This window comes from Heteronotia binoei, chromosome 6, assembly GCF_032191835.1.
Source record: "Heteronotia binoei isolate CCM8104 ecotype False Entrance Well chromosome 6, APGP_CSIRO_Hbin_v1, whole genome shotgun sequence".
Lineage (NCBI taxonomy): Eukaryota > Metazoa > Chordata > Lepidosauria > Squamata > Gekkonidae > Heteronotia > Heteronotia binoei.
In genome coordinates this window covers 47,186,444-47,211,688 of record NC_083228.1, presented here as the reverse complement: position 1 = coordinate 47,211,688, position 25,245 = coordinate 47,186,444, and the positions used below count along the sequence as shown (strand labels likewise).

Sequence of the window (25,245 nt, the reverse complement as noted above, 5' to 3'; positions counted from 1 at the left end):
CTAACCCCCTCTTGAAGGTGGGCATGCTTGTGGCCGCCACCACCTCCTGTGGCAGTGAATTCCACATGTTAATCACCCTTTGGGTGAAGAAGTACTTCCTTTTATCCGTTTTAACCTGTCTGCTCAGCAATTTCATCGAATGCCCACGAGTTCTCGTATTGTGAGAAAGGGAGAAAAGTACTTTCTCTACTTTCTCCATCCCATGCATTATCTTGTAAACCTCTATCATGTCACCCCTCAGTCGACGTTTCTCCAAGCTAAAGAGCCCTAAGCGTTTCAACCTTTCTTCATAGGGAAGGTGTTCCAGCCCTTTAATCATTCTAGTTGCCCTTTTCTGAACTTTCTCCAATGCTATAATATCCTTTTTGAGGTGCGGCCACCAGAACTGCACACAGTACTCCAAATGAGACCGCACCATCGATTTATACAGGGGCATTATGATACTGGCTGATTTGTTTTCAATTCCCTTCCTAATAATTCCCAGCATGGCGTTGGCCTTTTTTATTGCAAACGCACACTGCCTTGACATTTTCAGTGAATTATCTACCACGACCCCAAGATCTCTCTCTTGGTCAGTCTCTGCCAGTTCACACCCCATCAACTTGTATTTGTAGCTGGGATTCTTGGCCCCAATGTGCATTACTTTGCACTTGGCCACATTGAACCGCTTCTGCCACGTTGACGCCCACTCACCCAGCCTCAACAGATCCCTTTGGAGTTCCTCACAATGCTCTCTGGTTCTCACCACCCTGAACAATTTAGTGTCATCCGCAAATTTGGCCACTTCACTGCTCACTCCCAACTCTGAATCATTTATGAACAAGTTAAAGAGCATGGGACCCAGTACCGAGCCCTGCGGCACCCCACTGCTTACCGTCCTCCACTGCGAAGACTGCCCATTTATACTCACTCTCTGCTTCCTATTACTCAGCCAGTTTTTGATCCACAAGAGGACCTGTCCTTTTACTCCATGACTCTCAAGCTTTCTAAGGAGCCTTTGATGAGGAACTTTATCAAAAGCTTTCTGGAAGTCAAGGTAAACAACATCTATCGTGTCTCCTTTGTCCACAAGTTTGTTTACCCCCTCAAAGAAATGCAACAGGTTAGTGAGGCAAGATCTTCCCTTACAGAACCCATGCTGAGTCTTCCTCAATAACCCATGTCCATCAATGTGCCTACTCATTCTGTCCTTGATAATGGTTTCTACCAACTTTCCCGGTATTGAAGTCAGACTGACTGGCCTGTAATTTCCTGGATCTCCTCTGGAACCCTTTTTAAAGATGGGGGTGACATTTGCTACCTTCCAGTCCTCAGGAACAGAGGCAAAGAATTGTGGCTTTGTGTGATACTCTTTGATGTATTCCTCTTAAAGTGTGCTCTGTACTGCTACAAAGTATCAGTCTCAATTTTCTTCGTTCTGATGCCTATGGATTTACAAATAAAGTCTAACTTTGCAACAATTCAAGGTCTGGTTGATTTGAGATCCCATCGTCTGACAATTATTTCCAAATGGAGGGAATTCATTTAAAAGATGTGCAGTCCCTTTAAATGTGATGGCCAGAACTCCCTTTGGAGTTCATCTATGCTCAAGCAAACCTTGCTCCTGGCTCCACCCCCAAAGCCTCCTGGCTCCACTCCCAAAGTCCCCAGATATTTCTTGAATTGGATCTGGCAACCTTAGCTAGAGTTTATGAATAATTTAAAATGAAGAGTGTACTTTTTTTCTTCATAGCTATTTCATCTGAAAACAGACTTTTGCACAGTAATCATTTAATTGATTTATCAAATGCATTTTATTGAAATCAAGTAAATGATTAAACTGCAAAAGACTATTTTCAGATGAAATAGTTTTAAAGAAAAAAGTGCACTTTAAAACTTTTTTAAAGTAAGATTTTTAATTGGATTACAATCCTAATCAAGAGAGAAGCCATTTTAAAGGTATTTTCCAGTCAGTTCCAGCTAAGTTCACTGTTCTCTGATTGTCTGCCATTGGTGGTTATTCATCAAGGCCATCCACTTAAGCCTGTTTATTAACCCACACAGTTCAGCTGTGAATCTGGTATGGGATGGAAAACTCACCCTGGAAGGTTCAGCCCAGTGATTGGTTGAGGAAGTCAGGAGGTTATGGCTGGCATTTGTCTATAAATGTGTGGATATAAAGAAGAATCAAGATTCCCTTTTACCCTTTCCTCCCTACCCCTCCTTGCTGCCAAGATTTGTATTATGCTCTGGAACTATTTGTCTTTAGAACTGTGTGCCCTATGTAGAACTCCAGTAAGTAAGTGCACTCAGTTTTGTTATTTTTGTGCATTTTACTGCCACTGAACTGTATGCCTTGTTTTTATAATCTTTCTTGAATTTCTTCAGTAAAGCCTTCTTTTGCTTTATGGCACATGTTCCTCAGGGAGTTACTGAGACCAAATCCTGCTAAAAAGCTTGGTTACTTTATTGCACCAAGGCAGGGTCATCTTTGACATTCAGACCTCCATATTAATGGGTAGAAAATTATACTTGGCTATTTTTGTAAAAACAGAAATAAAAGTATTCCTTTATTGAGATTTGCTATTCATTTCAGGCATTCACAGGTATAGAAGATATATTTGCAACAGAATACAAACCACAGTAGATGAAGGCATGGAAATACAAAAAGCACGTCAAGAACATTTTATGCATTCAGGATCAGGTGTTTTTTTTTTTTTCTGTCATAATTACAGTGAAGAAACACCTCTCTGGGCATATATTGATTCTATTTTCCCTTTTTGAAAATAAATGTTTTGGATTTTTTGGCAAGTAGCTAATATGCGGAGTCAAGAGAAATGCTAGGGACCACTGAGGATTATCATTCATGTCTTCGTTCTAATATGCAAATAAGGAAGTATGCTGAAAGAGCTATATCTCTGTTGTATTTGGCTTTTGTTTTTCTTTTAACTATAGCACATGTGTGGTGAGTGTGAAGGAAACTTTTTTTGTTATAGCTTGTCAGAAGCATTACAGTATCACTCCTGTCAAAATTATCCTGCCTTTGAGCAATAGTGCTAGATCTGGAATGTATTATATCCAGAAATTCAACCCTGGCAACTAAGAATTGTGTGTGACACACAGGCTGTTGTTCATTAGAATTTTTTAAAGGTGAACATTCGCTCATTCACTTAGTGAATGGAATGGGTATGCACGTGAGACACAAGGAAAGAAGCTAGTTTCAAAAATATGGCTTCTAAAGCTTTTGAATACTTGGTTAAACCCAGTAGTTTTTATGTCAGGGACTTCATAAGAACCAAGAATATGGGCCTTTTCACACTTAATGGTGGAAACTGGAAGGGAGTTGGTATTGTGCCGCCTTGCAGTAATCCGAGACAGGGATGGGAGTTTTCAGACACGTTTTTTTTCCCGGTAGGGTTCCATGATTGAAGCAAGCCATTTCACACTGTTCCGCTTTTATCTCGCTTCCACCAGCGCCAGCCGTTTTTGCCTGCCGGCGCGCGATCTCCGGCTTATTTTTTTTTTTTTGGAACGTCGGGCAAAGATCGCTATAGCGCTATAGTGCGATAGCGACGTATCACAACAGCACCACAATAGAGATGGCTAGGCTTCATTGAGATAAGTTACCAAGTTTCAGCGGCGGCGATCTCTGGCATCTTAATGGAACCCAGGAATCCCTATGGTGATGCTGTTGTGATATGTCGCTTTAGCGCTATAGCGATCTTAGCCCGACGTTCCAAGAAAAAAAAAAGCTGGAGATCGTGCGCGCCACCGGCGGGCGAAAAAGGGCGCGAAAACTGCTCCCAGGTTAGATACTGGACATTTCACACAGCACCCCATAGCGATTTCAACCCGGAAGGAGGGGTTGAAAAGTGGAAGAAGCTGCTCTTTGTTAGTAACGACTCAGGCATGCCTCACTACCGGGACAGCCGCGGGACTGTGTGAAAAGGTGAGAGTATTCCGGTAGCAGCCAGTTACTGAATCTGGTCTGTCTGAAATGCCAGCAGAAACCCGTTACTGTTCAGTAACTGACCAGCTGGCATACCGAAATACTTAGGCTGTGTGAAAAAGATCTATATGACAGAGCACTAGTGTAACTTACTTGCAGTGCCTGATAACTGTCTGAAGGCAATATTCTACTTTGACTGAAACTCCCAAACAATAAGGAAGGGCAATAATAATGTACCCTAAAAAAAAGAAGATTTTGATCCTCTGTCTTGGACAAAATTGCCTCCTGACTCATCATTCTAGATGGAAACTACTTCCTATTTGGTACAATCTTTACATCCATTTTGTTTCCACATATTTCTGTGGCTCCTTTATTCTACCACAGTGACTCATTGTGATCCAGTGACCATTCTTGCTAAAGTTTGAGTGTGTAAATATATATTTTTGTAAAGCAATGTTGGATCAAAAATTTTTCTCTTGATGAACCAGGCTCTGCCTGTTAAGTATGTTTTTGTTTATGCCCATGTACAATATCCTTGAGGCCTGCAAATGATAGAAAATACATATGAACTCTTAGTAAGTGGAAAGATTGAATAAGTATGGAGCTGTAGCTGAAAATATTTTCAAGCATAGTGCATTTTTCCAATTTTGTGTTTTTAACTCTGCTGCAGAGGAGAGGGAAGACCTAAGACCCCAAAACATTAAATTTAAATTGAACTTTTTCTCCCTCACTTTAAGGGCTGGTAACTTTTAATAACATATCACTTTGAAGTATTTACTATAGCATAAGCTTATAAATGCAACATTAAATACTGCTAGTATTTAATCATAATGAATGTACATTTAGCAGTGGAGATATTGGCTGCATTTAGACTGAATCACTGCAGAAAGAGGAAAAGGTGATGATTTTATAGATAAACTATCACACCCAATACTGGCTTGTGAACTGAAGTGCTAGCTTTAGAACAGAAAAGACATGGCTGGTACTAAAGCCTTATCTGAACATTGGGTTACAATTTCAATACAATGTCTGCATCGCTGTATTATCTCTCCTTAGTTATGTAATCTAGAGAACCTTAGCCCTTGAAAGGGCACTATGCCATCAAGGTACATGCTTCTTCAAAGTCACAGAAACAAGCCTGGAAAACGAAGCTCTTCTGTATAGAACATTAAGTCATAAATCATCCTAATATTCCCACCAATAAATCTTCTGCAATGAAAACCTTTTTGATACTCATTCATTATTAATGACAAAGAAGATTTAATTCTGTTGGCTAACAATGGTGGGTCCCATTTTACACATAGCATTTAGCTGTAATGAGCTATGTACATAGCACTGTGTTTGGATAAATTTGTTTGGGTTCCTGGACTTGAGCACAAAATACTGAAATCTTTTCTTTTACAGAACCAATATCAAAGCATTATTTTCCCTGTACCAAGTAAAATTTGAAAGCCTTGTCTTAAAATAATCTTGTAATTAGTCTAAGAGGAAATAACAGTAGAGGTGGAACTTGTCTGTTACTGAATCAAAATTACTGAAATGATTTATTTGCATAGAGCCAGAAAGAAGGTAAAATGGCAGTTTATGTGAATTCATGTTTGCACAAAATATCTTTTATTGTAAGAATTAAAATAATGTGTTTGAATATGGCTGATTTAGAGGTTTAACATAACTTAATATTATGTAAAAATGCATTTTATATAATATTAAAATAAATTGACCTTGAGTAATTTTATGTTTTTCTTTGTCCTTGTTCATCGGGAAATTGTCTCTATGTCACAAAGTTCTGGGTTTTTTTCCATGAACTAATTGGAATAAAATTCTAAATCAGTAGCTGAATGTGTAACCACTTTCCCCCCACTGTGCATATTGTTCTACTAACTTCTGCCACAGAGGAAGAATAATTGTGAATAAAATGGTTAATGTTGATGAGATTATTCTATAGTTTCTAACTGGACTTTCCTTGGGAAGATAGCAGTGACCTGAGTAAGAAATGAAATGAACAACAAACTTACTGGCTACATCAACATTCAGTGGTTTAGAAAAAAAATCATGTTAAACTTTAATCTCCCTCCTCTTCACCCCCCAAACCCCATAATAGTAAAATAGATTGCAGAGCTAAAGGTAGTCAGCAATCTCAGTCAATTTCAGTGATAATGAAGTACTGGAAGTTCATAAACATATCTTTCAGACACACACTGTGCAAGTTGAGCCTTTTTAGGTCAGCACTTCATGCTGTCTTTGAATAAGGAAAGGAATGGTCCCCTGTCCAAGCACCAGTCGTTTCCGACTCTGGGTGACATCACATCATGACATTTTCACGGCAGACCTTTTTACGGACTGGTTTGCCATTGCCTTCCCTGGTCATCACACTTTCCCCCCAGCAAGCTGGATACTCATTTTACCAACCTCGGTAGGATGGAAGGCTGAGTCAACCTTGAGCTGGCTACCTGAACCAACTTCCGCTTTAGTCAAACTCAGGTTATGAGCAGAGGGCTCCGACGGCAGTACTGCAGTTTTACAACTTTGCGCCATGGGGCTCTTTCTCTTTGAATAGTCTACTTAAATTTATTTGAAAGGGGGTCCTCAGATCCTTGTGATTTTAGTGGGTCTTAAGCATATATAATAGGACACTGGTTGACATAATTGCCTTTTATTTTTTTAGAAATGTTGTGCCCAACATTGCATCTTGTTGCTGTTACTCAGTGTTAAGGTCAATGGGCTTTCTAAAAACTTTTTTGGGGTGTGTGTAAATTATTGTGCTGTTTTATACTCCTTCAGGCTATGGGAAGGTCTTGTTTGGAGAGAGTACTTGAGATTTATAGTATTTTTAGAATATGTTTAGAAATATAAGAGCATAAGAAGAGCCCTGCTGGATCAGGCCAATAGCCCATCTAGTCCAGCATCCTGGACTAGGGTTGCCAAGTCCAATTCAAGAAATATCTGGGGACTTTGGGGGTGGAGCCAGGAGACATTGGGGGCGGAGCCAGGAGCAAGGGTGTGACAAGCAAAATTGAACTCTAAGGGAGTTGTGCCTTCCTTCCATAGAAAATAATGAAGGATAGGGGCACCTTCTTTTGGGGCTCATAAAATTGGACCCCCTGGTCCAATCCTTTTGAAACTTGGGAGGTATTTTGGGGAGAGGCACTAGATGCTATACAGAAAATTTGGCACCTCTACCTCAAAAAACAGCCCCCCCAGAGCCCCTGACACCCGCAGATCAATTCCCCATCATTCCCTATGGGAATCCTTCCTGGAGGTGCATAATGGCTGTGGGGGTGGAGCTTCCCCCGCCGGCCAGCTGGCTGGGGGAGGGGGGAAGCCTGTAAAACCAGGGGATCCTCCGCTGGGACCTGGGGATTGGGAAGCCTATCCTGGACAGCCAACAATAGTACATAGAGGCTGAGGCCTTCCCCTGATGTTGTCTCCTGAATCTGAGATTCAGAGGATTAGTGCCTTTGAATGTGGAGGTTCCCCTCAATCCCCATGGCTAGTTGCCATTGATAGAGTTATCATTCATTAATCTATCTAATCTCCCTTTAAAGCTGCTGTGAATTCCACAATTTAAGAATTCTCTGTGTAAAGTAGGATTTCCATTTGTCTATTCTGAACCTACTGCCCATCGGCTTCATTGGATGCCCTCAAGTTCTAGTGTTTTGGGAGAGGGAGAAAAATTTGTTTCTCAACTCTCTCCACTCCATGCTTAATTTTATAAACCATTATCATGCCCCCCCCCCCCTTAGTCGTCTCTTTTCTAAACTGAAAAGTCCCAGACTTATCGGCCTTTCCTCATAGTGAAGGTGCTCCATCTTCCTAATAATCTTGGTTGTCTTCCTCTGTACTTTTTCCAGTTCTTTAGTGCCCTTTTTGAGATATGGCGACAAAACTGTAAGAATCTCTAACATAGAGTTTGCCTTTTTTACTGCTGCAGCACATTGGGTCACTGAGGCATCTACTAAGACTCCAAGATCTTTTTCCTTCTCAGCAAGTTCAGACCCCATTAGGCCATACTTGAAGTTGGAAGTCCCAGTGTGCATCACTTTACTTTTGCCAACACTGAACTTCATTTGCCATGTTGTTGCCCACACCCCCAGTTTGTGGAGGTCTTCTTGGACCTCCAAAGTCAGCCTTGGTTTTTGCCGTTCTGAATAATTTTGTGTCATCCAATATCTTCTTCTCACCTCTAGTTCCAGATCATTCATGAATAACTGGCATAACACCCCATCTCCCTCCCTCCCTCTCTCTTTCTCTGTAGCAAGGCAAAAAGCTCATAAATAAAACTTCGTTGGTCTTAATGGTGCTTTCTTCTCCCATGTGATTGCAGGAACTGGGTAAAGTAAACTCTGGCTCTTTTCCTCCCTCTCCAGAAGATAAGGAGGGGGGAAAGCCTCAGGCAATGAAGAGAGGCTTGGCTCAGTAGCTCTGCTGTGTGATTAAGAGAGCCTGGCAAAGCAATCTCTCACTCTTTCCTTCCCTCCCCAAGAGAGGAACCTCAGCCAATAGAGGGAAGCCAGGCTTTGCTTTGTAATTCTTGTGCAATTAAGGGAGCATGGCAAAGCAAGCTGTGATACAGAAGGAAGCAAGATAGAGGGAGAAGGAAGCAGATAACAGGCTCCTGGGATGCGTACAAGCCCTGTGGGAGCTGAATTAGGCCCTTTGTCCACATGTTTGACACCCCTGTTCTAAGCGATCACATCCCTTCTTCTCAGAATGACACACTCCAACCTCAAGACTCACACTCCACAACAGCAGAAGAACTGTCAGCACAGGAGTGGGACTGTTCTGGTAAGTCCTTGAGGGTCTCTTCCCCAAGTTGAACAGGTAAGAACCAAGAACTATCCCCAAACAGCATCAGGAGCAACAACTGTTCCCCCCAATCTGGCATCTCATCTTTCAGCTAAATCTTCAAATGTAGGCTATTTACCAGGGGCTTTTTTGTTGGAAAAATCGAATTACATAGAATGTGTTTTTTGTCCACCACTGGGTTTTTGATGAAGGGTAGGCAAATAAGCCAGTAGTAACTATTAATTATCATGGCTATGTAACATAAGTATCAGTTCACTGGGGGAAGTGGGGACCAGTGGCAGATTACATGCCTGGGTATAGAAGGGCAGAGTAGGAGATGAAAGGATTTGTGACTCTCTTGAATTTTCCTTTACCCAGGCTTGCCAGTGAAACCTCTGTCTACTGTGATCAGAAATAATATTCTCTTGAGTTTGGTATCTCTCAGGATGAGTATCCTTCCTCTGTGGAGTGAACAAGCTTCATGCAAGGATTCTAAAAGAGATCCAGAAAGTGTACTCTGAGAGTTTTGGGGCGCCTCTTTAAGTGTTCCCATTCTTCAAGTACACGTGTGATCTGTGTAGCTTGTTCAGGAGGCTGCTTGCCTGTTCACCCACCATATGTAGATTAATGTGCACAACAGTGGATCATTCTGTGTCTGAGGTGGTGGTTTCATGCATGGGTGGCCTTAGCACAAGAAGGTCACAGTGCTAGTGCCTGTAGCCAGGCGCTTTTTGGTGTGGCCTGCCAAGTGTGGCAGTGAGGGTGTTTGGGCTCTAGCTCTTAGAGGAAGAGATTAGAGTTTCAAGATGGTAGCAAGTGGTGACTGTAACAACATATGGCCTGTGGGTCAGAGTTATGTTATGCAGCCCCCTTGCATGAGGCTGGCATAGCAGCATTCAAACATCCCTATCTGAAACTTCTCACTGTATCCCTGCTCTTTGAGAAGGGTAAAAGTACCAACTCGGTGCTGTGATTAGATATTCAGACCCTGTTTTTCTTCTGCTCTGGGAGGAAAAATGTTGTGCCTCTAGCTTTATGATGGAGTGTTGAAAATTTCTCTGTTGCTTCTCAGGGCTCTCTTGAATGCAGTGAAAAAATTTTCTCCGGAGGGTTGGAATGCTAGCTCTGAAGTACTAACTGTTCTGCGTCTGAGCAGGCTTTCTGATCTCCTTCCTGTCTGGTGGATGGTCAGTACTTGGAATGGAGTCTATGGAGTAAGGCTCTGCAGAGGAAGGCCATGGCAAACACCTCTTCTTCTCATTTGCCTTGAAAGCCCCTTGCTACGATCACCATAACTTGATGGTACTTTATGTACAGACAATTATTGTCATCTTTAATAAATAAGATGCCCAATTTTGATGTACCCATGACTAGTCCATAAGAGTGTGTCAGGAATTTGTACATGCCTCTGAATAATAAGAGAGAAGGAATAGATGAGAAAGGGAATGAAAAATAATGCAAAGAGAAGTCATTGAGGTCTGAGGGAGACTTATGCTGGAGACCTGGTCAAAAGGGGGACTGACAGGAGCCAGAGTACCATGGGATCTTGGCGGGAGGAGTTTCTTTGGGAAAGACAAAGGGATGTTTCATAATAGTAATCAGGAGTTGTGTCTGAGCAATGCAGAAAAAGAGCATGGGGTATATGGACCATATTGAAAGATGGAGGGAGAGGTTTAAAGAAGGGGAAGAAGTTAGGTGCTACCAGTACTAAAGAGCTCATTTTGTCTTCTTAGTGGTAGAGGCAAGCTAAGATGAAAAAGCTAACCTGAATTGTATAGCTAAATTCAAGATCTTATGTACTTATTTCCTATTTCTTTATATTTATTCCCTATATCTGAGGGGTGGGGGGTATCCTTTGAGTTTGGAATGAAGTTATCATATTTGCTAATTTCAGGATTCAAGAATTATTTCTTATTGCTAATATTTGTTTGGGGGCAGAATATTGAAAGGGCTGTGGCAGTGCAGCTTCAGAGTTTTCTGGATGATGCTTCCGTGCTTAACCCACATCAATCCGGTTTTCATCCGGGTCATGGGACGGAGACAGTTCTAGTCACCCTCACAGATGACCTCCGGAGGCACCTGGACAGAGGTTGCTTGGCAGTGCTGATATTGCTAGACCTGTCGGCGGCGTTCGACACAGTCGACCATCAGCTACTGACCTGTCGCCTCATCATGAGCACCCTCGCCCAGATTGCCCAGAGGTATGGGCTGAGTTGTCACCAGTATGCAGATGACACCCAGCTCTATCTGTTGATGAGCAGCCAGTTTGACTCCACCCTGGAAGATCTACCCGCAGCATTGCAAGCTGTGGTGGGGTGGCTCAGGCTGAGTAGGCTGAAATTAAATCCGACGAAGATGGAAGTCCTGTATCTTGAGTCACCGCGGTTCGGGAACAGAGGTCTGCTTACCGACCTTTGATGGAGCGCAGCTCACGCTGACGCCCAAGGTTAAAAGCTTAGGGGTGCTCTTGGATCCCTCTTTAACAATGGAGGCCCAAGTAGCTGCCACTGCCAAGTCAGCCTTTTACCATCTGCGGATGTCAAGGCAGTTAGTCCCCTTTCTTGAACACGACGACTTGGCAACAGTGATCCATGCCACAGTCACCTCGAGATTGGATTACTGTAATGCCCTCTACATGGGACTGCCCTTGTCCCAAATCCGGTGACTCCAGCTAGTGCAGAATGCTGCAGCCAGGTTGTTAATGAGAGTTCATCTATGGGAACACATTCAGCCTGTGCTGAAAGCGCTGCACTGGCTACCGATAGTGTACCAGATTCGCTTGAAGGTGCTGGTTATTACCTTTAAAGCCCTATACGGCCAGGGCCCTGCATACCTTAGGGACTGCCTTTCCCTGCATATGCCCCAGTGAGCACTTCGGTCCAGGTCTCAAAACCTGTTGACAGTCCCCAGCATCAGAGAAGTGAGGCTCAAATCAATGAGAGCCAGGGCCTTTTCCGTTGCTGCCCCTAGCTGCTGGAATGGGTTGCCGGTTTGCCGGAGGAGGTCAGTGCCCTGTGAGAGCTTTCACAATTCCACAGGGCCTGCAAAATGGCACTCTTCCACCATGCATTTTCATGATGACAACACCTGCAGCAATGGGATCGGCCCATAAAAACATTACCAAATGGTCTACCCAATCACGCCACAGTGATCCTAGGACAGTGGTGGTGAACCTATGGCACGGGTGCCAGAGGCGGCAGTCAGAGCCCTCTCTGTGGGCACCTATGCTCTCTCCCCCCCCCCCCATGCACGAGGCTCTGAAGTCATATCTCATTGAAGCTCCTCCTCTCCCCAAATTCAGGCTCCTTTCCCCAAATCTCCAGGTATTTCCCAACCCAAACCTGGCAACTCTAACTGGGCCTCCTTCAGCGAGACAACAGGGTGCTCCAACCTTTTTGAGCTCATGGGCATCTTTAGAATTCTGACACGGGGGAGGGGTGCAACCACAATGCAGCCCCCAAGCACAACACAAAGAAAAATTCCTTGCAGGTCTTCCTGCAGTTTTAGGGAGGGTGTTAGATGGGACCCAGTAGGGCAAGGGTAGCGAAGCTTGCTTAACATAAGAGCCACATAGAATGAATGTTAGATGTGTGAGAGCCACCAGACATGAATGTCAGATGTCTGAGGGAAGGAAGGAAGGAAAATAGGTGGGGAGGGAGAGAGAGATTTGGAAAGAAAGCAACTTGAACTTTAAATGCATTTTCCAAGCCACTGGCTGGCATGGCTTGAAGAAGTGGTTTAAAGAGATAAATGCTTTATCTGGTGGGGGCTTCAAGAGCCACACAATGTGTGTGAAAGAGCCACATGTGGCTCCAAAGCCACAGTTTGGCCACCCCTGCACTAGAGAGATGGATATAAGGCAGCTTCACATTTTCATGTGGCCAAGACCTGGTTGCGTTTCATATTTCAAAACTGTTGTGGCATGGTCCAAGCTGAAGGGAAGAAGAGAGCATGTGTGTGGGGGGATTGGGGGTGGGGAGAGGAGAGATCAGGACCTTGAATCAAGCACGGTTTTTTGAAGGGATGTGGGTTTATTACAGGAAATGTTGGATCCCACTAATCTGGCAGAAACAGCAGCCGGGATCGCCTCTGGTTTAGGAGTGGAAATGGAGGAACTGCAGACTTCCTTGCTTTCAAATATGTTGCTTCTGATAGTAGTATCTAAACAGAGCTCTTTCAAGCTCCCATAAGGCAAATTGCTGACAAGCTGTTTTTGAACTGTTGCACTGCTGTTCTGGTTTTCCAGAGCACCCCTGACAAGCCACTGCTTAACGACTGCCAGCAGGAACAGCTCCCTGCCCTTCTCTAAGTGACAGCTCTTCTAATACTTCAAAAGAGCAATCATGTCTCCCCCTTCAACCTCCTCTTCTCCAGACTGAATATCCCCAAGTCCCTTAGCCTTTCCTCATTGGGCTTGCTCTCCATGGTTTCTCGGAAGTAATCTACAGTGAGCACTGTGGCACCTACTCTCTACACATGCACAGAATTGCCATTTTAGTTTAAAGAAAGAAGATGATATTGGATTTATATTCCGTCCTTCACTCTGAATCTCAGGGTCTCAGAGCAGCTCACAATCTCCTTTATCTTCCTCCCGTACAACAGACACCCTGTGAGGTAGGTGGGGCTGAGAGAAGCTTTCCCAGAAGCTGCCCTTTCAAGGACAGCTCTGTGATAGCTATGGCTGACCCAAGGCCATTCCAGCAGTGAAAGTGGAGGAGTGGGGAAGCAAACCCGGTTCTCCCAGAAAAGAGTCCACACACTTAACCTCTACACCAAACTGGCCCTCCTTTCTCACATCAGACTTTCTAGTTAATCATAGAATCATAGAGTTGGAAGGGACCTCCAGGGTCATCTAGTCCAACCCCCTGCATAATGCTGGAAACTCATAAACACCTCCCGCTAAAATCACAGGATCTTCATTGCTGTCAGATGGCCATCTAGCCCCCAACCTCCAAGGAAGGAGTGCCCACCACCTCCCGAGTAAGCCTGTTCCACTGAGGAATTGCTCTAACGGTCAGGAAGTTCTTCTTAATGTTTTAATATCAACCCACTGGTTCTGGTCCTACCTTCTGGGGCCACAGAAAACAATTCCACACCATCCTCTATATGACAGCCCTTCAAGTACTTGAAGATGGTGATCATATCACCTCTCAACCGATTCCTTCGGGCTAAACATCCCCAGCTCCTTCAATCTTTCTTCCTAGGACTTGGTCTCCAGACCCCTCACCATCTTTGTCACCCTCCTCTGGACCCGTTCCAGCTTGTCTATATCCTTCCTAAAATGTGGTGCCCAAAACTGAACACAATACTCCAGGTGAGGTCTTACCGGAGCAGAGTAAAGCGATACCATCACATCATGTGATCTGGACACTATACTTCTGTTGATACAGCCCAAAATTGCATTTGCCTTTTTAGCCACTGCATCACGCTATTGACTCATGTTCAGCGTATGATCCTCTAAGACCCCTAGATCCTTTTAGCACATACTTCTGCTAAAAAGTCTCTCCCATCCTATAACCATGCATTGGATTTTTCCTACCTAAATGCATAACTTCACAATTATCTCTGTTAAAATTCATTTTATTGACTTCAGCCCAGTTTTCCAGCCTGTCAGGGTCATCCTGTATCCTGTTTCTGTCTTCTTCTGTGTTTGCAACCCCTCCTAATTTAGTATCATTTGCAAATTTAATAAGCATTTCCTCTATTCCTTCATCCAAATTATTGCTAATCATTAATACAATTCAAATCTTTAATACAATTCAGCCTATCCCTGAAGTTTCCAAGGGTAGCCATGCTGGTCTGAAGTAGAACAACTAGATTCAAGCCCAGGAGCACCTTAGAGACCAACAAGATTTTGGGGGAGGGGGCACAAGCTTTCCAGCATTAGAGCTCCCTCGATTAGATAAAAGGAGCTTTGACTCAAAAACCTTGTTCTCTAAAGTGCTGCTGGACTCAGATTTAGCCATATAAATCAGTTGACTCCTTTCATCAACTTAATTTATGAACTAACATCATGTACCCCCTGCCTTCCCCCCAAAAGGACACTGAAGTGGTTTGACACACTCTCCCCTTCTCTTTTATCCTCACAACGAACCTATGAGATGGGTTAACTCAGAGTATATTACTGTTCCAAGGTTTCCCAGCAAGCTGCCAGGGCAGAGTGGGCATATGAATCAGGACCTCCCAGATCGGATTTGGACACCCTCACCACCAGCTCCTACTAAACAAACTATATTTTAATGTATTCTTTTTTCCTAATGGCAAACTAGAATGATGTTTATAATGTATGTTACATGTTCAAAAGTAAATTTGGTGGACAGGAACACCTCTGGGAAAGGCATGTTCTCAGTTTAACCTAGACCTGCAAGCAACAGAGCAATGAACAGCCTCCATTTATTGCCTTATGACACTCTCACCATCATTCTTCCATTCTGACATGTTACTGTTTTGTTGGTTTCCTAAGCAAATGCTATCCAAACCAAATGTTCTTTCAGTTTTTTAATTTCACTATGAGTTGTTTTTTCTGAACTAAAACCTTGGTATTCAGGTTAAATTGCCATGTTGGCACTTTGTGATAGATAAGTGGGTTTTGGGTTGCAGTTTGGGCACTCGGTTAAAAGGTTCGCCATCACTGTCCTAGGACCTCTTAGAATGGTTAACCACCATTAGAACTTGATCGCTGTCTGAAACCTAGATGTTTTAGATGTAAATGTTTTAGAAATTTTCTTTTATGTTTTATGTTTTTATTGTTTTATTTATTTGCTCACACTAATGTGACTGTGTGACCTTAAATTTGTGAGCCACTCTGAGCCTGCCTTTGGCAGGAAGGGCAGGATAGAAATCAAATAAATAAATAAATAAAACTGCTAACAGGAGATGGTTTGGGCACTATGATTAGCTCAAACATGATGACAGGATATTTGATCAAAGATGTGTTGAGATTCAGAAGATGAGTTTTGGTCCTGATAATTAATATGAGATGGGGACTAGGTTGCTATTTGATGTGTTAGATAGACATTGTCTTAAATATCTCTTTAAGTGTTCTGTACTGTTTGATATTTTCTGTTACAATGTCCATTCTTTTTGTTTATTTTATTCATTTATTCCCTGCCTTACTCCTCAATGGACATTTAGAGCTGCTTACATCATTCTCTTCTCCATTTTATCTTCACAGCAACCAGGCTGGGTCAGTGTGACCAGTCAGCTTTCATGGCATGAATAAAGATTCAAACCTGAGTTTTCTAGATACTGGTCTGAAAGCTGCTATTCCACACTGGCTCTCTGTGGCCAGAATCTGAAATAATTTCAGCAAATTAAGGTGTTTGGTTTTTCAAAAGGTACTTTTTTTCATTTTAACAACTTTTGGCAATTATTTCCTTTGAGTCCATGTTTCTTTGCACCCCCCCCCACTCCAGTTAGAAATATGAAGGCGGGGGGGGAGAAAAATGGGGGGGCTGTGTTTTTTCCCTAATAATGCCTTCTTTCCCCAGCTTTGGGGGGGGGGGAGTACTGAAAAAATGCCTATGAAGTATTTTCTCTTTCAGAATGAGTGGAATGTTTTTAAAGGCAAGGTGGACATGCTGCAAGTAGAAAGGTATCTAATCTTCATAAAGGGAGTGTGGAGGGCTTTCACTACCTTTTGTGGTCCTTTTGACCTAGGGTTGCCAACTCTGGATTGGAAAATTCCTGGAGATTTGGTGGTGGATTTTAGGGATGGTGGGATTTGGAGAGGACAAGGACTTCAGCATGGTATAATCCTATAGAGTTTATCCTCCAAAACAGTCATTTTGCCAGGCGAACTACCGTCATCTGGGGATTGCTTATAATTCTGGGAGATCTTCAGGCAGGAAGTTGCCAACTCTATTTTGACCTGACCCTTCTCTTGTGGTTGACCTTTTCACATCTCCCTCAAATTGCTGTAACACATAGACTCATGGATTGGATAACAAGTAGTTTATTGCCCTGCTTTACTGGAGGAGGAAAAAAAATCAAAAGGAGGTGGGACAGAAGCTGTACCTATGTCTCAAACAAAAACTCTGAAACTTTCATTGACAACTGAGCTGTCTTTGACCAGTAGCTACAGAAAGAACAAGATGGCATGTAGCTGGAACTAAGATACTTGTGATAAGGTGGCAGAGGGTGCATCAGCTTGCAGTTTTCTCTCATGCATTGGGTAAACTTGCACTTTTGCTTGTAGAAGCCTAAGGCATTTATAACTTTCAAATGGGGGGAGGAGGGGGGAGGAGGAGAGGAAGATGAAGAAGAGGAATAAGTAGGAAGGAGAAAGAACAGTTGGATTTATACCCTGTTCTTCTTTTGGAGTCTCAGAGTGGTTTATAATCTCCCTCCCTCTCCCCACAACAGACACCCTGTGAGGTAGGTGGGGCTGAGAAAGCTCTCAGAGAACTGCTCTGAGAGAATGATGGCTCACTCAAGGTCACTCCAGCAGCAGCATGTGGAGGAATTGGGAATTTAACCTGATTCTCCCATATTGGAGTGCATGCACTTAACCATCACACCAAACTGGCTCCACCATTACACCAAATGGACATGGACCAGGAAAAGGCAGCTTGATTTGGGGGTCCATGGCTGCCCATCGACCAAACCTCAAACCCAACAGAGTTGGAAGGCCCATTTATGTACTGGATCAGTTTGTGCAGTCCATGGCCTTGCAAACCCAGTTTAAACAGGGTTTGTAGAATGCCAGAAAAACAGCTGAGCAGCAGGGAGCAGCTTCCTCCCCACTACTCAGAATGAGACTGCCTAAGAAACAGCTGTGTGATGGGGGAGGTGCTCCCTGCCACACAGCTGTTTCAGGTTGTTTTCAGCATTCCCTTTAATAATAATAAGTTTTATTTATACCGCGCCCTCCCCGCCAAGGCAGGCTCAGGGCGGCTGTTAAATGTTAAAATGACTGCAGAAGACAACCCCAAGACAGCAGTTTCTTTGCCCTTTTCTCAGTGGCCAGGAGAAATAGAGGGATTGCACAGAAAGCAGCTTCTCTTCCCCCTTTCTCTTGGCCATGGCAAGCTCCATCCAGGAAAAAGGAAAGAGGTCGCCCAGGAAGAGACTTTCCTTCTCTTTTTCTCCCAGCTTTGCAGCCAGGAGATAGAAGGGATCACTGGGAAAGAGGCTTCTCTTCTCCCTTTCTCCTTGTCTCACTGCCAGGAGAAAGGGAGACTGGATTGCTGGGAAAGAGGCTTTCCTTCCCCTTTCTCCTGGCCATGCAGCCAGCGGAAGGGGGGGGGGTCACCTGGAAAGAGCTTTCCCTTCTCTCTTTCTTATGGCCATGCAGCCAGAAGGAGGAAAAATTGCCTGGGAAGAGGCTTCCCTTCCCCTTTCTCTTGGCCACTATGAGCTGCAGCCAGCAGAAAGGTAAGGGTGTAGCGCCACCAGGAAGGCACTTCACCCTTGCATTTATGCACTTCCTTCTTCTCCCTGTGGCTTTTCATGGAAAGCTGAAGGGAGCTAAAAACAGGGTTTAAATTACTCTGAGTTATTTAAATCAAATAGCTGAGCAGTTGGGAGTTCCCAGTCATTTGCTGTTTCTCCTAAAGAGCAGAAAGAGGGGTAAACTCCTACTTTCTGCTCTTCATGAACTGTCAGGGGACACTATTAATTGCACCAAAAATTGTGGTAGTTCACAAACTCTGATCTGCAGACCCCTAAACAAGCCAATATTGGGATGAACTTTGGTGCCCATTCCTGTTTTTAACACCTATATGTCAAACATTACAATGTCACTGTATATGCTAAGTAAGTTGTAAATTATGCATTTTATGTTGTTAAAGCAGTAAAGTTACGTTTAGGTATGATGGTAAGTATTATTTGTATTGCATGTGATTGTATTTCATTTGTAAGTATTGCATGTGATTGTAAGCATTATATGTGTTTCAATTTTGCTCAAAATTTCAGTGTCTCCCCCCGCCCCCATCCCATAAAAATAATTATCTACTCATGGCTTTAAAATTTCCAACAATTTTACCTCTCTACCCCAGCCTTTTTACATAAGAACATAAGAGCAGCCATGTTGTATCAGGCCAATGGCCCATCCTGTTCAACACTGTGTCACACAGTGGCCAATATATGTGTGTGTGTGTATATATAAATATACGCACACACATATACACAAACACACACACACACACACATATATACTGTGGCTAATATCCACTGATGGACCTCTGCTCCATATTTTTATCTAATCCCCTCTTGAAGCTGGCTATGCTTGTAGCTGCCACCACCTCCTGTGGCAGTGAATTCCACATGTTAATCACCCTTTGGGTAAAGAAGTACTTCCTTTTATCCGTTTTAACCTGACTGCTCAGCAATTTCATTGAATGTTGTTGTTTTATGTTGTTAAAGCGTCTCTTTTCTGGGTCTGAAAGCAAGTTGGGGCATGCCTTTAGCTATTCGGGTGTGTGTGTGCTTGAGGCCATAAATGATTATAGGGATACTGGCATAACATCAGAAAACCAGTTTCAGATCCTGGTATCACAGACCATAATTAATTTAGTGGTCTGTGTACATAGTATCAACTAATTGTGCTGAATTTAATTAAACCGTAGTTTTTGCATTATGCTTGAGCTGCCCCATCATACACAGTTTGTGTTCTGTTCTTTAGTATTTGCATGATGATCATAATTTTTGACTCCCTGCCCCCCCTGGTCCACAAATTAGGTAAAAAGCATAAAAAGGTATATCCTGAAATTCAGTGTATAACCAAGTAAATATAGTTTGCAGGTGATGGACTATAAACAGCACAGTGGTGAGTCTCCTCATAGCTTAATGGATAATGTTAGAAAGTTTAATTTGGCTCGAACTATCTCCATGTGCTTTATAGGACCTTCTACTGACTCATCAGTCCTTTCTTTGCAGTGTAAATAATGTTCTGGCCATATTGTGTTAATACCACAGGATTAATTCAAAAACTTGCATAAAATAATTAAGTTCTCTTGCAGCTGATATATGTAATAGAATTCAGTAGTTTTGGGTTTCTTGTTCCAACAGGTTGCAAATCTGCTAAATGATGGCAGGATTAACTTAACTTTAGTGTACTACTGAGACTGAAATTCTGGGATGGTTTGACACATTTTAAGCTGATGCTTGCCAAGACATAACAGTTTAAAAACTGACATTTGTGCTCAACACCATACTGCTACAGTCCTTACTGCTTCATGACAAACTGTCATTCTACAGTATTGTGTCTAGTTGGTAACTGTAAAATTATCTTGTTTTATGTTGCAGGGACTAGTGTACTGTTGACAGTGTTCAGGAGCAAGACAACTGTGCCTCTTGTGTACGATGGTAGCTAAAAAGTGTCAATTCAGGAATTCTGTAAAAACAAGGTGCCAGACAAGCTCAGGAGGTTTGCCTTTCTGTATGTTTTTTTGAATTTCCTGTGATTTTAGGTTGTAGTTTTAGTCCCTCATGAATAAAATGGGTAAAAATGAAACAATGGGTTTCTGGTGTTTTCTATCATAACTGAATCTTGCTGCTTGCCAACAAAATTGAAGTCATAACTTTCCTTCTTCTGTATTTGAGGTTTTGTTTGGTAAAATTCTTGTAGGATTTTTTTTCACCCACATCTAGAATGTTTTGAGAAACCAGGATTGGAATTTCGGTTGGGGGCGGGACTTTAATAGGTGGATTCTTGGTCAATCAGCTTCTTATTCCAGTTTGTAAAACAGGAGTGAGGTGGTAATTAATCTTACACACTTTTGGTGAAGGTGAATGAAACGAGGATAGCAAAATGATTTTCACAGTTTGCAGTTGACAGGCAGAGGCAGAATAAAGAGACCTAAAACCATGGGACAGCTTTTATTAATTGGTATCTGCAGCAGTCAAGGGTGCATAACACGTTCCATATCTGTTTGAAAGTATGGCTTCGTAATGGGGTTCAGAAGCATTAGGTAGGGCTTCTCTGTCTGCATCCCTGATTTTTTGGGCAAGGTCATTGTGGCTCTGAGCCCCAGGTTGTCAAATTGTATACAGCCTTGGGTCCTCCTTGTTAAGCATTTGCTGGTGTTTAAGGTAGCTGTGCCATGTTCCTCCCCCCCCCCCCCAGACTTGAGGTCTTTAAGTCAAGAACAATGCTGCCTCTCAAGTGGTTCCTGTCTCAGCCCCGTGAAGGCACTAAAATAGCCCAGGTTTCTGGTTTGAGGTTTACCCTTTCACCCTACTAACTGATGCCTTTAGGGTAATCCCCCAAACTTTATACGTACCATTTAACTAACTTTACCCGCACTGCTGTCTCCAGCCTGCAGGCATAAATACACCCCAGCTCACAGTCCATAAGGGCTTAGACAAGTCTCATTTCCACAGACTTCGGAGAAGAATTCACTATAACTTATGTTTACTATAGGTTTTGAACAGGGATATAGCTGGGACATAAATATGAATCTCCCTTTTAGACATTCAACCCCTGCTAACTAAATGCTTCAAGCTCTCTCTTTCCCATGTCCATAATGGTACAGTGGCAAAAACCATATTTGCCAGTCTCACCCCTGCTTTGCAAGAATTAAAGATACCCAGAAGCACCCAGTGAGACACCCAATGAGATACAATGCATGCAGTGATTCTGAAAGTTTGAAATGACATTACTAGTTTTAGTGAAGGTGGGTGGATAGAGACATTTTCAAGGATAGATATGGTTTTGAGATAAGTAGAACTTCCCTTATGAACCAAAGCAAACAGATATGACTGTCATTTACTAGAGTATCTTTACTGAGCAGTGTTAGATTTGTAGTACTCCCACACATGCCTTATTTTCTCTAACCCTATTTTGGGTGCCTTGTTGTAATACTCTTTTCCTGTATGTTGCTTTAAGAGAGGTCAGAGAGACTATTCTCTTCTTCTTAATGTAAGTGTTGACCCAATGCAAAGAGCTTGGCATACAGCAACTAGCTGCATACAAATGACTGCATACAAGGATTATTATACAGTGTACAGTGACACAGTTGTTCAGTGTACTAGAGTTTGGGATGCCCAGAAGGTAGAATAAGTTTAGAAGCAAACCTGTGTTCAGAAAGCTCAAGGCATGCTGTGAACTACGATCAAGATGTAGGGAAGGGAGATAATGCTGTCAGACAACATCCCATCTTGAATATTTTCAAATACCTTTTAATACTTATGGTGTGAAAGGGTACCTTACAGTGGTTCTCATTCATTTTTCACAGCCAGCCTGTGAGTCAGGTCATGGTCTGTTGCTCTTATTTTATACATCAGGGACTAAAACTGAGCTGAGATTTGAATTTGATTCCGGGTCCAATAGATTTCTGAAGTTTTTCTAGTCTGTATTCAACATCACTGGGCTTGAGTCATAGGCAGAGCTGGCTCTGTAGAGACTAAAAGTGAATTGTGATGCAGACAAGAATTAATGCCAAGGTTTTAAAATAAGCATGTGGTGCTAGAGGGTGATTTATGACGACCACAGTGCTGGCTTTACTGCTTTGGCTGTTAGCATAGAGAAATCCTTGCCTTCACCTTTAAGTTAGTTCAGATCATTATTATTTAAATACCTATTCAGGTTAAAAGGGAGGATGAAACAAAATTCATTTCATTTTTCAATTGATCTGCAAATAGCCGTGAAAATCAATTTCTTCTCCGTGCCCAATTAAAACCAACCATTTCCCTAGCTTCGGGTAAATTCAGTAAAAATTAAGCTTGATCTTGAAGGCAGCATGTGATCAGCATCTCACTGTTGATGTCAGGCATTGGATTGGTATTTGAATGTAGTTGCCACCACACCCTGGGCATGTTGCACTGCTTTTTGTAATTTCAACAGTGTGTGAAGCCAAGGGAAAAGCCCTTAAGGGTACGCCACGCTTCCATTGAATCATTTCCATGTTCAAAATATTGGCTGTTGTGTAATTGCTGTGAAATCCAGTTATGCAAACTCCAGCTTCTTTCCAAGCTAGAATTTTTGCTCCTGGAAGAGAGGCTGGAATGGTGAGGATTTATTTCTCAGGTTTTGTATCTTTGCACCTCGTAATAAATCAGAGAGCTTTGCTGAAGCTGGTGTTACTGCCAAAGGGGAGACATCCCTTTCGTTCAGACAGCACTTATGAGAAAGAAACTCTGGCACTTTGTGTATTGTGAATACTTGCTTTTTCTTGGCCCCGTTACTTGATAGAATGGGTGATAGTGTTCTCTGTTCTTTAGCCTATAGAGATTTCTGTTTTGAGTAGGTCATACTGGTGAGTGCAGGTTTATAATTTTTAAACCTTATCAGTATTATAATGCAGACCAGGAAATTTGTTTCAGTGTCTTTAGTTTATTTAATTCTCAGTTAGCCCAGTGGTTATATTTCTTAGGGATTTTATGCTGTTTTGCATTGTAGTTGATTTTACTATGCTTGAAATTATCTGTTCCCAAAGGCTTTATTTATTTTTGCTGAGGTTATGATGGGAGCTCAAATGAGTAGCACAGGCTAGTGGTTATAGACTTGGCAGTGACGGCTTGTATCAGCTGTTCACAAGGGTGGAATAGTAGGCAGCAGCAAGGTCTGTTAATAGAAGTAATGCTAAGAACTTGTGACTTCTGGGCTTTGTCGCCTTAAACTCAGTGGGGGTCCGCGGAGCTCATCTCTAGTGACCCCCCCTGAACCGGGCTGTTGGAGAGGTGCCGCAGTCGCAGCATCTCTACGGAGACCCTGGAGGGTTCTCTTGTTAGCATGGGGCATTGCAGGGAGCCAGAGAAATAGTGGCAGCTGTTCCTTGTCCTTCTTGTGTGATCCGGTGCTCCGCCGTCATGGTTGCCATGATGGCAGAAAGAGGTGAACACCTTGCCACTTGCTTTCTTCTTCTGATGCTTCGCTTTCCTACCTTAGGCACTGAAATTCTACTTCGCAAGTAAGTTTGCTCTTCAATACCATCGGCTAATGGGTTGTTTTACATAACAACAAATGGGACAGTTCAAAGGAAGGGAAAGAGGTGGATTCCCCCCACTTTTCTGTGAGTGTGGCTTCAAAAAGACAAAGAACAACATTGAGCATTTCCAACAATCTGAATGAGACTGAATATAGATACTTAAATCAACCTGGTTTATGATTGAATAAGTGACAAGGAGACCATTACCCGGTTATAATTTGGTCTGAACAAAAAAAGATATATTTTAGAGAAATTTGTATTTGTTGCCTGAGTTGAACTGAAATGACAACAATCAAAACACACGGCTGGAGGAGATTTGGAAGGATAGACTAACTGGGTTTCTGAGTTACTTTTCAACTTTGATTACTAGACTGAGTTATTCTGTGGAGAAAAATGGCATTGCAAAGCAAAATGTTTCATAAAAAAGATATAATGGATACCATAATCTCTCTAAAGCAGGACCTTGGTTCATTAACAGAGTTGATAAAAAAGCAAATGGGAACTCTTATTCTGAAAGGCAGTGAAACCTTAAATCTACAGGAGCAGAGTGTTAAAGAGATCTTGGTGAAGTCTGTGGAGCTGAGACAAATGGATAAAGATCCATTAGGGAAGGAGCCGAAGAAAATAAAAATGGAGCCAGATTGCGCAGTTATTAAGAAGGACCGGAAATCAAGACCGACTAAAGCTTTTCTGAGAGGAAGTGATGGCGTGGGAGCCTTATTATTTTTACCGAGATGGGTGAATGCACTAAGGAGAGACTAGGCACATTTCAGTAAAAGAATCAAGACTTGGAAAAATTTCAAGAAGGGATTTTAAATTGGGTTTTTTTTCTGTAGGTAATTGGCTAATATGGAACTAATATTAAAATAGTGCTAATATTAAAAGGGTGCTAATATTAAAATAGCACCCTTAACTGATTATATGGAAAAAGTTTTGAATGATTCAATTGAAAAAAAAATAGAAATTGAAGTAGTGATTAATGCAATGAAAATTGGAAAGGCACCTGGACCAGATGGATTTACAGCAAAAAATGTTAAAACGTTTAACGAAGAATTAATACAGAAACTTCAAAAATTAATGAATGTGATAAGAATAAATGGGAAAATACCAAATACATGGAAGGAAGCAGTAATTTCGTTGATTCCAAAGGAAGATAGAGATGTCACTAATGTAAAGAATTATAGACCAATCTCATTATTAAGCAATGATTATAAGATATACACAAGAATCTTAGCAGAACGGCTTAAACAATATCTAATAAACTTTATAAAGGAAGACCAAGCAAGTTTTCTCCCTAAAAGGCAAATAAGAGACAATATTAGAACTGTTGTAAATATTGTAGAATACTATGAAAGACACCCGGAGAAGGAAGTTGCATTATTCTTTGCGGACACAGAGAAAGCTTTTGATAATTTGAATTGGGACTTTATGTTTGCAGTAATGGAGAAAATAAAGTTTGGGGGAAACTTTATGAATGATAAAAGCAATTTATACTGAGCAACGTGTAAGGTTATGTATAAATGCAGATCTTACAGAAGAAACGATAATCAGCAAAGGTATAAGGCAAGGTTGTCCGCTTTCACCATTGTTGTTTATAATGACTCTTGAAATCTTATTGATGCAAATACAAGATGATGAAGACATTGAAGGAACGAGAATTAA

The 25,245-nt window shown here is 42.2% G+C and overlaps 1 protein-coding gene across 2 annotated transcripts in view; it reads left to right on the top strand.

Annotated features, from left to right (window-relative positions):
* Positions 1-25,245, top strand: part of MGMT (O-6-methylguanine-DNA methyltransferase) — a 301,096-nt gene that overhangs the window by 42,013 nt on the left and 233,838 nt on the right. The window lies entirely within an intron of this gene.